The 12,712-nt window shown below is 41.5% G+C and overlaps 1 pseudogene; it reads left to right on the forward strand.

Annotated features, from left to right (window-relative positions):
* The first annotated feature begins 524 nt into the window (after positions 1 to 524).
* LOC131244382 (two-component response regulator ORR9-like) lies at positions 525 to 12,446 on the forward strand (annotated as a pseudogene).
* The last annotated feature ends 266 nt before the right edge of the window (positions 12,447 to 12,712 follow it).

The raw sequence follows: 12,712 nt of genomic DNA on the forward strand, positions 1-12,712 counted from the left end.
GAGGGCATGTCCACTTTCAAAATGAGCTCGAGCGAGTGCGATTGCATTTCTTAAAAGGAAACGCGAACTACTCAAAGAGTGCATGAGCGCGTGCCACACATTCCACCTAATTTTGTTGAAGCAAGTTGCTTGTAGGTACACCATGTGAGAACAAATGCTGCACTCTTTGTAGTAGTTGAGCAGTGGGTCATGGTTTCATATCAGATCCACGGTCTAGATGATGAATACAAGGGCCACATCAGCTCCATCGATGGTGGGGTGCAATAGATCAATGGTCTGGATTAATGAACTATGGGCCCACCAATCTGAAATGGAAACCCAGTACTTGTGCATAGTCCATCAATGGTCTTGATCACTAAACCATGGGTCTCACCGGAGTACAGACGTGGCCTACCAAGTCCAAGCAGACGAAAACACCGTTGCATTCACACCTACTTCAACCTACGTGAAAAACACCTAACGCCATTTCCCACTATATAATCAAGAAAGAAAGACTTGTGTTAGTAAGGGGATAGAGAGAGAGAGAGAGAGAGAGAGAGAGAGAGAGAGAGAGATGGCCGCTTTGAAAGCAAACGTTCAAGACTCCAACTACTTCCATGTTCTAGCAGTCGATGACAGCCTTCTCGATCGCAAGCTCTTGGAAAGGATCCTCACCATCTCTTCCTGCCAGGGTATCTTCTCTCATTCTCTCGATATAATTCACGGTTGTGATTTTCTATTTGTGGCTCATGTTTGTCAGATCACAACCGTTCATCAGCTGGGGCGACCCGTGATTATGCACAGTTCGTCAAGTGGACCGTATGTGTTTGTCGAATGTAGGCTGTTGGATGGTCTTTATAACCATCAATTTTACTTATACCCGTGTGGCCCACCTGATGAATGTAGGCCCTTTTGCCAACTCCTAGACCTATGTCAACCACCTGATGAATGGGCCAACCTGACCTTGGGGCAGGGTATGAGCACAGCGGGTGTCCTGTCTGTATATTTTTGGTTGATTGAGTAGTCGGGGCTGTTTTGCTGCAGTAACTTGCGTGGAATCTGGAAATAAAGCTTTGGAGTATCTAGGATTGCCGGACGGCATGGATGCATCTTCTCATGCTTGTCCTATTACCCAACAGCGGGTGAGGAAGTGATCTTTTTGCCCTATAAACATTTCCATTCCTGCCTTGTTATTATGCTCATGTGAGGATATTTTTAAACGAGCCAAACCATTCATATGGTGGGTCCCACTGTGAATGGGGGACACCTGAAAAATCCATCATAGTGGAATGTTTAAACCCTTTTGATTGCTGAACGACTTTCCTTTTGAATATAGACGGATTTCAATCTCGAGCGTTTTCAAAGAAGCCCCCGTCAGTTGCATATCTTGCTAGATCAATAGCGTGGATCATATACCTTACCTGCCACCCCTACATTCATGGAATCTTTCTCATCAGCAAACGGGCCCTACAATTCCTCTCCACATTGGGTTCAAGCCAGGATGGCCGACAGGCTGGGCTGAATTCCAGCCGGCCCATGAATACTAAAGACCTTAGTTGCGGTCGAGCCCAGCCCTTCAGCTAAAAAATTGGCACATGCCCACAATCCAAAACATTTCATTTTTTTTTTTTTTACATAACCAAACCAGGCCTGGACTACTTGTCAGACCCTGAGGCACATCAAGCCCCAGGCTGAACAATTCATGATGGGGAACATTAGACCGAGATCTATCCCACAGGCCTCAAAGCTTAGCCCGTTCTGGCCCTTATAAGGCTAGATTGGGCCGGGCCATGCAGAGCCTAATTGTCTGCCTCTGGGCTGATGCAAGTCCAGAACCATCTCAGTTAATTCTTTTGAGCAAAAGTTAGGCTCAAGTCTAACCAGCGGCCTCAAGGATCATCCCAGAGACTACACTCAGGGCGGGCTGGGCCAGGTCATCCTCTTCTGTTAAACCCCCTAGCTCAAATCAACGTGATCATCTGGGTGGAACGCCTATAGAAGAATCTCACCATTTGTGTTGTCAACAATTGACCTTAGTTAGCCTGTGATGAAGTGAACTTTCTGTTCAGACGAGATCTAGAAGCATTTTAATCTCGTGGAAAGTATAATATCTTCACGACGTGTGTTAAATATACAAAGAACAACCCATTAATGAACAAATCATCATGGCTCCTGGATAACTTTGGGATAAGAACGAGTAACCACTAAAGCTACCTCACATCAAGCCACGTTCGAAAGTTTGTTATTGTGATGCCGACGCGTTCGACAAAAGTAAGGTATGACCAAATAGAGGTAACTACCACTTTACAATGGTAATATGCAACTACTCCACAAGAGTAATGATTATTCTTGCGATGTCATATGTGAATCTATAAATAGTAAAGAAAAGTTCAAAGAAACGATCCCAATATCAATCCAAAGAACAACAACAAATCAATTATCAATCAATTCAGTGCAACATTGCTTATTTAATCCTCTGGGACATTTATCTTTTCCACCACTCATCTACGTGGAACCCTTAGCTCCTATGAGTAGCTTAATCCGTCAATGCTTTAAGCTAAACTGACTTAGTGATAATCAGTAGTTGTAATTCCCTTCCATTTGAGCATGCGTGCGGGATTTGAAAGCAGACCATAGTCTTAGGAATCATTCACTTACACTAATATGATGGGTCAACAGTAGCTTCTAACTTTGGCATTGCACATTCCTCGCTCATCAGTGCACTGTTCAGTTAAGCACATCGTTGCTCTCAGCTAGGTTGGGGATCCCGCTTTTAGTAAGTCTCGATTTTTTACATCCATCTTTGTTTTCCATTTGACCATATAATTGTTGCACCTTCGACAGTCCTTGGTTTTTCAAAGTAAAAAAGAACTCGTTGGAAGAAGAATTCAAACCTCCGCGAATCGCCTGATTAGTGTAATAATAGTTGACTGAATAGATAGTTGCTCTCTAAACCTTTAGATTAAGCACCGCTCTATCTTAATGCCAGAGGTCAGCAGCATTCGGATTGAATCAAACCATAAATCAGTTCTCGTACGCCCACAAACCTCACACGTGTACCACATGTCCAAACTCCAGACCAACACCCTCTTGTTCTAATATGCTCATAAAACACTTGAGAGAGGGAGACCTCCATAAATTGGAAGGCCCAAATGATTAACTCTATGATCAGATGTTAGGTGTTCAAATCATTCATTTCAATCAATTGAAACCCTTCTTATTAGACGATCATCATAATTTCTAACTATCGAAATTCTTGATCAATGGAGAAAAAATAACACCAATTTTATTCAAAAATCAAAATAGTAATGGTGAACCTACATTACCCTTTGCTCATGGTATGTGGTGGAAGATAATCCTACCTACCCCTTCGACAATAGGTAAGCGCCAGCAGGCCTATAAACATAATTAAAAGATCATCCTCTTCAATTGTAGAAAGATGGATGCTTGTAAGGAGAAGAATCCATGATTAATCAATCAAACCCAATACAAACAATTCAACTCCAATGCAATGTTATTTATCCGATCCTGTAGGACATTTAGCTTTCTTTACTACTAAGTAGCTAGCCATGTAAATCTTAGTCTCTAGGATTAACTCAATCCGTCCTTGCTTTAAGTCAGACCGACTTAGTGATAGTTGGTAGCTGTAATTCACTTCTGTCTGTGCATGTGTGTCGAATCTGAAGGAAGACCATAATTTAAGGAATCATCCACATATGCTCATAAGTTAGGTCGACAGTAGCTTTTAAATCTCGGCATTGCATTTTCCTTGCTCATCGGTGTGTTGTTCGACGAAGCACCCCGCTACTCTCAACTAGGTCGGTAATTTTGATTTAATGGTAAGCATTGCTTTTCTACATCCATCTTTAACTCATTTTCTTTCAATTTTATAATTGTAGCACCTTTAAAAGTCCTTGGTTTTCAAGGAAAAAAGAGAGCTCATATGATGAATATCCTTAGTCTCCACAAATCGCTCAATAGCACACTCAACAGTTAGCTGAATAAATAGTTGGTCACTCGTTCGATCAAGCATCGCTTTATCTCGATGCTAGGGGTCTGGTTTCGGTTTGAATCAGACCCCAATCGATCCTAACATGCCCGCATATCTCACACGTGTACCACTTGGACGAATTCTACACCAACAAAAACAATCATCATATTTTCCAACTATCAAATTTCTTGATCAATGGAGGAACAATATCACCATTTTTATTTAATAAAAATCAAAATAATATTTATGAACTTGCGTTACACTTAGTTCACAGCATGCGGTGGAAGATATCCTATTGAGAACTGTGAAAGCACATATAGATGAATCAAGCAAAGTACACGCAATCGCACAACCAAGTCCAAATAAGAACAATCCGAATTTTATGTGAAAAGACCCTTGCGTGAAAAAACTACGGCACAAAGCAACAAGTAATGCATTATGAAAGCAGAAATTATAAGAGATAAAATGTTACCAATTCGAACAAGCTTTGAATCCATTTCACAAGCCCTAGCTATGCCCTTGAAACCCTTGGGAATGAATTAGAAAGTCCTCTCTATACCTTACTCTCTATTACACTCGATATATATATTATCACAACTAGAATAGGAAACAAATTATGCACTTACGCATTTCTGCGCGCATCTCTGATGTCATCGAACTTATTTCGATGACATTGAATAGTAACATCAAAACATTTCAACAACCAACATAGAATTTTTCAAATTTTCTCGATAGAATCAAGCATCTATCGATGGCATCGACCTCTACTCGATGGCGTTGAATGCTCTGTCGATGACATCGACAGACGCTACTATTGACAGATTTAAGATATCTTACCCACCCCTCAGACCTTAAGTAAGCGTCAGCAAGCCTATAATTTTACTTAATCGAATATCTCAGTTGTAAAAAGATGGACGGTGATAAGGTTGTCAAATGAGGAAAAAAACGACTCTTCTAATAGAACAATTTTTCTGTTCATTCTTTAAGAGGTGGTGATCTTCCTGTTCACTTCCCATTAATAGGGGACCAAGATTATGCTTATAATGGATTAATTCAACCACAGCGAAATCATGCTTATAAGTGAAAGAAAGATCTATCATAGTGGAAATTCATGTATGATGGTACAACATTTTCACTTGGAATGCAGGTGGTGGATGTGGATTTGATAATCACCGACTACTGCATGCCCGGGATGAGCGGCTACAATTTACTCACGAGAGTCAAGGTCAAGCATCTACTTCTCGTTCCTTTTCTAATCTCTGCTTTATTACTTTTTATTCCAAATCCTGTTAAAAAAATATAGAGAATGTGTGGCATGCGCATGCAGAGATCTTCATGGAAAGACGTCCCAGTCGTGGTTATGTCATCAGAAAACGTGCCATCGAGAATCATCAGGTATTGAAAAGTAAATATAAGATGGGAGTCACGCAACCAACCCACTCCATTTGGTAGATGGGCCACGGTTTTCTCACATGGCCTGTGCACTCAATGATAGGTCCCACTACAGATGGGCCTGTGGTACAAAAATCCCACTGGACAACCCAATACATGTACAAAACAAGCTATGGCCCATTACCATGTGGTCGGACTGAAACCGTATAGAAGTAGTCAAAAATTCTAGTGTATAACAACTTCAACAGTTCCAACTGCAATTGTATTTTTGAATGTAGTCCTCCGAATATTTTTCTGTCAGTATTCCTTAAGAATAGGTCAGCTTGAATATTGCTGAAATATAGGATATAGTTATTGCTTTCTGTTTTGATTCAATGTATTATTTATACGATTTGTTTCTTTAATGAAAATGGTGAGTTCACACATTTATCAATCTCTTCATGGTATCAGAGCAGCTCCTCCTTCACTGCTGCTTTTTTTTTTCTCTCCCTTTCCCCCCTTCCCATACCGTCATGACTACTCCAAATGGTACACCCATTCTACCCATCACCAATGAATCTCAACTCCTCACAATCAACACAGCTGCACAAGCTCCTCTCAAACTTACCTCCTCGAACTATCTCTCATGGAAAATCTAATTTGAAACACTCTTCATTGGCTATGATCTCCTTGGATACATTGATGGATCCAAACCTTGTCCACCCAAAACTCTAACAACAAACAATGTTACCACACTAAATCCTGCCTACACCCTCTGGATTCGCCAAGATCAACTGATTTTGAATGCTCTCATTGGCTCTCTCTCACCCACAGTCATCTCATTCATTGCTCGTGCCAAAACCTCTTGTGAAGCATGGACTATTCTAGCAAATACTTATGCCGAACCATCTCGTGGTCGCATCAAACAAGTCAAAAATCTTCTCAAAAATCCCAGTAAAGGCACTATGACAGTAACTGATTTTCTGCACTCTGTCAAAGCACGTACAGATGAATTGGCCATCCTAGGCGCCCCAATGGAGGAAGAAGACCTTACAGAGAAGATCTTGGATGGACTAGGTGATGAGTACAAAGAACTTGTCCGTGCTGTTCAAGCCCGTGACACCTCTATATCATTTGATGAACTCTATGAGAAAGTCTTATCCTTTGAAGCCTCTCTCTCATCCAACACAAAATCTGAAATAAATCTTCCTATATCCCACAAACAGGGACAATCCTATGAACACCAACTGGAGGTCACATAGGACCAACACCAACACCAACTGGCGCCCAACCACTCATACTGTCCAGGTAACACAGGTTGGCGTCCACCTGCAACCTACCCTGCCCGCCCTCCTATGGCCACCAACCCAGGAACTCCACCTCACACCAACCGACCTCCACCTCGTCCATACCAGGGGTTTTGCCAAATCTGTGGCATTCAAGGTCACACTGCCAAGCGATGTCCATCCTTCCAGCTTGTACCAATACAATCATCCACTACAAGTGCTACACCACCAGCTACCTCTTCCACCTCTTGGCAGCCACAGGCTCACTATGCTGCCAATACCACCACCAATAATCCATCATGGCTGCTAGACAGTGGAGCCTCTCATCATGTCACTACCGACTTAAACAACCTGTCTCTTCATGCACCATACACTGGATCAGATGATGTTATGATTGGTGATGGTACAGGTTTACTTATCTCTCACACTGGTTCTGCTTCTCTTCCATCATCAACCACTACTTTTACCTTGGATGATGTTCTTTGTGTGCCAACTATGAAAAAGAACTTAATTTCTATCTCTCAATTTTGCATCTCTAATAATGTCTCTGTTGAATTTTTACCCTCTTCTTTTCATGTGAAGGATCTTCATACGGGGGCAATCCTTTTGATGGGCAACACTAAGGATGGAGTGTATGAGTGGCCAGCTGCACAACCCGCCTCTTCCCCGATTCTAGCCTTCTCTCATGTCAAAACCACATCATCAAATTGGCATCATCGCTTAGGCCATCCCGCTTTTCCCATTTTAAAACACATTATGTCTAATTATCAGTTAGATTTTTCTGCACCTTTACCAAAAGAATTCTCATGTAATGCTTGTCTTAGCAATAAAAATCATAAGCTTCCTTTCTCCATTTCATCTCTTCACTCTACAAATCCTCTTGAAATAATTTTTTCTGTTGTATGGACTTCTCCTATTTTGTCACAAGATGGTTTCAAATATTATGTTATTTTTGTTGATCACTTCACAAAATACATTTGGTTATACCCCCTCAAAAAAAAATCTGAAGTTCAAGAAGTTTTCAAACGTTTCAAAGCCATTGTGGAAAATTATTTCTCTAAAAAAATTATCACTCTCTACTCTGATAATGAAGGCGAATATATGGTCCTCAAAGATTATCTCTCCCTCCATGGCATTTTCCACTTCACTACTCTACCACATACACCTGAACACAATGGCTACTCTGAAAGGAGACACCGCCATATCGTTGAAACTGGCCTCACCCTACTCTCTCACGCTTCACTTCCAATCACCTTCTGGCCTCATGCCTTTGCTACTACTGTCTACCTCATTAACAAGTTTCCAACCACCACTCTCAATCTGTCCTCCCCCTTTGAATTAATTTTTCATAAAAATCCCAATTATTCTAGACTAAAAGTTTTTAGCTCTTTGTGTTATCCTTGGCTGCACCCATATACCTCACACAAACTTAATCCACGCTCCAAACCATGTGTGTTTCTTGGGTACTCTTTATCTCAAAGTGCTTATCTCTGCCTTGACCCATCCACCTCCAAAATTTATGTTTCTCACCATGTTCTGTTTGTTGAATCAATCTTTCCATACACCTCACTGCACACCACTCTTCCACGTCCCATTTTCTCTACCATATCTACTTGGATTCCTCCTATCCTTACTGTCTCCACTCCTACATCATTCCAGCAGGCAGCCCACACTCCATCTGCAGCTAGCTCTCAAGGACTACTTCTGCCCGAGACTACTTCACAACCAGCTGCCCCGTTCCCACAACAAGCTTCCCCTACCCGCCAACCATCTCCTCAACATTCACTTACAACCACCGAACCACACATCCCCATCCCACCTCCCACTCAACACCGCATGACTACCCTTGCCAAGAATAACATCACCAAACCAATTCAGAAACTCAACCTTCATACCCACAAACCAACGTCCCAAAATACTGCTCCTACATCCATCTCCCAAGCTCTCAAAGATCACAATTGGCGTCAAGCTATGTCCGAAGAGTATGATGCACTTGTTCGTAATGGAACTTGGGAACTAGTTCCCCCTGAAGACATTTCTAATCTGGTTGGTTGCAAATGGATTTTTCGTCTTAAAAGAAACTCTGATGGTTCTATTGACAGGTACGAAGCTCGCCTTGTAGCCAAGGGCTTTTATCAAAGACCGGGTGTGGACTACCATGAAACTTTCAGTCCAGTTGTCAAGCCTACCACAGTGAGACTTGTGCTTAGTATCGCAATCAGTAATGGCTGGTCTCTTCGCCAATTGGATGTCAATAATGCGTTTCTTCAAGGCAAGCTCTCTGAAAATGTATTTATGGCTCAACCACCAGGTTTTGTAGACTCTGATCATCCTTCCTATATCTATAAACTCCATAAAGCCATCTATGGCCTCAAACAAGCTCCCTGAGCTTGGTATCACGAGTTGCGTCAGTTTCTGCTCACTTCTGGTTTCAAGAACTCACACTCAGATACATATCTCTTTGTTCTTCGCAGCAGCAATCATGTCTTGTATCTTCTTGTGTATGTTGATGATATTATCCTAACTGGCAGCAATGATGCTCATGTTTCACAGTTTGTTGACTATCTGGCCCAAAGGTTTTCTCTAAAAGATCTTGGTCCACTCTCTTACTTTCTTGGAGTTGAAGTTGTCCCTCACCATCTTGGCATTCTGCTCTCTCAAAGAAGATACATTCAAGACCTACTCAAACGAACCAATATGGATGATGCAAAACCTGTTCTCACTCTCTTACCAACCAGCTCAACATCCATCTCCCTAACCTCAGGCACACCTCTCTGCGACCCCACACCATATCGTGCAGCAGTTGGTAGCCTGCAGTATCTTTCCTTAACACGCCCAGACATTTCTTTTGCTGTCAATCGAATGGCCCAATTTATGCATCATCCTACCACTGAGCATTGGGTCCTTGTTAAGCGTATCTTACGTTATTTGTGTGGCACACTAAACAAGGGGCTCCTTCTCTATCATGATTCTCCCCTCACTCTTCATGGCTTCTCTGATTCTCTTTATGCCTTTTTCGATGCGGATTGGGCTAGTAATAAAGACGATTATTCTTCCACCAGTGCTTATCTTGTTTATCTTGGCCGGAACCTTGTCTCTTGGAGTTCGAAGAAGCAACAAACTGTTGCTCGCTCATCCACAGAAGCAGAGTATCGTTCTGTTACTGCTACTGCTGTTGAACTTCGCTGGGTTGATTCTCTTCTTTCAGAACTTGGTTTTAGCTTATCAACTTCTCCAGTTGTCTATTGTGATAATGTTGGTGCTACCCAATTAAGTTCCAATCCTATCTTTCACTCTCGCATGAAACATGTTGTTGTTGATTATCATTTTATCTGAGATCAAGTTCAGTCTGGTCTACTTCGCGTTGCTCATGTCTCCTCTGCTAATCAGCTTACCGATCTTCTCACCAAGCCACTGCCTACTTCTCAGTTTCTACTATTACGGGACAAGATTGGCCTCTCTACTCGTGGCCTATCTTGAGGGGGCATATAGAAGTAGTCAAAAATTCTGGTGTATAACAGTTTCAGTAGTTCCAACTGCAATTGTATTTTTGAATGTAGTCCTCCAAATATTTTTCTGTTAGTATTCCTTAAGAATAGGTCAGCTTGAATATTGCTAAAATATAGGACATAGTTATTGCTTTCTATTTTGATTCAATGTATTATTTATACGATTTGTTTCTTTAATGAAAATGGTGAGTTCACACATTTATCAATCTCTTCGAACCGTTATAATTTTTTGAGAGGGGCCTCACCCAAGACACTGCGGCCGACCTAACCCACAACCATCCCACAAGCGAAAGTTCACTGAGATTGGAATCCATCGATAAGTCGATTACAAAAGCCAAAAAAGGTCCCACGAATAGAATGGTCATGATGGTCTGAACCGTTGAGGTGAACATATAGCTCAGGCCGTTGTATGGACAGTCAAGATTGAGAGGGGACTAATTACTGTGGTCAGACCAACTACCTTCCTTTTCTACTCGTTGGAAATAGAGAGCGGTTATTTTTTGGACCGACAAAGTACAACTCATATGAATGCATGAGGCCACCATACACTTGACATGTAGTCACCTCAGTTCAAACCATCTAAATCATGCATGGACCACAGTTTGAAAGGTGTCTATCCTAAAATAATTAAATTGCATGCATGGCCGATCAATTTCTTGGCCAGCCTTGAGATCAGGTCATTGTAGCCCGGTCTAGGAAAGTTCATGCGTACGTGTGTCGTATCCTACAAATATGCTGATCCAATGGGACACATGCATCTTTCATGTAGACCGTCAATTCTCATATCCAAAAATGTCTATATGCATGTGCTTCTGATGTAGAGTGGGTTGTGGACACTTTCATGTCCAAGATGGACCAGAGAAGGCCCAATCGGAGGCGAAAGTCATCGAGACCATCAGAACCTTAAAACAAGCATATCTCACAAACCGGAATGAGTTACTCGACGTACTATATATGATTTTGGGTGGCAAAAGCTACTTTAGCTAACCAAACCAGTTGTGCCAAGTTGCACGCCGAATTTACAAGATTCCATCGAGCGAATGGTCGAATTTCCTATTTATTACTATTTTTAGTAAGTTTTGGTTTGATTGTAACTTTTCATATGCTAGGCTTTAGGAGTTATGTCCAACGTTAAAGGTGTTTCGAAAAATTAGGAGAATAACGTAGTTAAGCCATATAGGACACTTGCTATAAATAATAAATTTACTATTTATAATAAGTTACGAATTTTATGGAGTTTAGACTCGTTTATTTCATCTATCAATCATCAACAAATTTATTTCAAATATTTTAGAATTATTTCTATTTCTTTTCCTCATGAATTCAAGAAGTCTCCGTGAGGAGTCCAGAGAAGCTCCGTAGATTCGGAGTAGTTATCCTTAAGGAAGACGGTGATCGACCTCGTCACATTTATCCCTGCATTGGTATTAGATTGAGGACTCCCCTCGAGCCGATGGCAAACAATGAAAGTATGAACGAAAATCATAAGGTACGTCAAGTAACTCATTTTGGTTTGTGAGATATGTCTGTTTTAAGGTTTTGACTGTCTTGATGACTTCCGCCTCCGATCGGGCCTTCTATGGTCCATCTTGGACATGAAAGTGTCCACGACCCGCTCTACATCAGCTTCCAACATCAATAGATGGATAGGAACATTCACCATGGAAACAACAAGGATTCGATCAATTTCTGGGCCAGTTGCGCATGGGCCCGTCCAATTTTCATGCTTGGGCTTACACCTTAGTCCTTGAAGTGTTGGGCTAAGTAGGTTGCACATAGCCCAGACTCAGCACACCACCACTCCTATTTTCAACATGTGATCTTCATAGTGGGCTAGACTTTTGGACGGGTTGGATGTGGTACACGCATGAGCAATTGGCACTCATGCAATAGTTAGATTATAACACACCCGCCCAAGTATCCAGCTACAAACCAAAACTGGAATAAATGCACCCAAAGCAGGCTGGAAGATGAACGTATTTGATTATTTTTCCAATGCTCATGATGCAAGGTGCTTGGAAGGAGGAGCTGAGGAATTCTTGTTGAAGCCCGTTCAGTTGTCTGATATGAAGAAGCTTCAACCCCACCTTAACATATCTCTATACTCTAGTTGTAACAATACAAGTAGTACCGACGATCACAACAACGACCACAACGAAGGAGGTGGCCATAACCACAATGACAACCACGACCAAACTTGAAAAAGAGGAAAGCACTGTCTCCTCAGCCCTCAGACAAAAGACCCAAATATAGAGGTCTTACCTAATGTAAAATGCATACATGAGAAGTAGATACTCTCTTCATGCGTTTAACTATCCATTTTTCTTTTTATTTTATTTTTTCATGAAATTAATGGATTTTCAATAGGATTGCTAGCGGATGTCACCAACCGAGTATGATCCAGCCATTCGAGACCTAAATAAATTATTCACTTATATATATACCCAATTAGCATATATATTTTAAACTATACGATCTCAGGTTACACTGACCTATAGCAAACCCGTAAAGTTAGAGATCAATCCACCTTTAATTAACTCATAATCCCCCTCCATTGACTTGCATTTTTAAGGACC

This window comes from Magnolia sinica, chromosome 4 (assembly GCF_029962835.1).
Source record: "Magnolia sinica isolate HGM2019 chromosome 4, MsV1, whole genome shotgun sequence".
Lineage (NCBI taxonomy): Eukaryota > Viridiplantae > Streptophyta > Magnoliopsida > Magnoliales > Magnoliaceae > Magnolia > Magnolia sinica.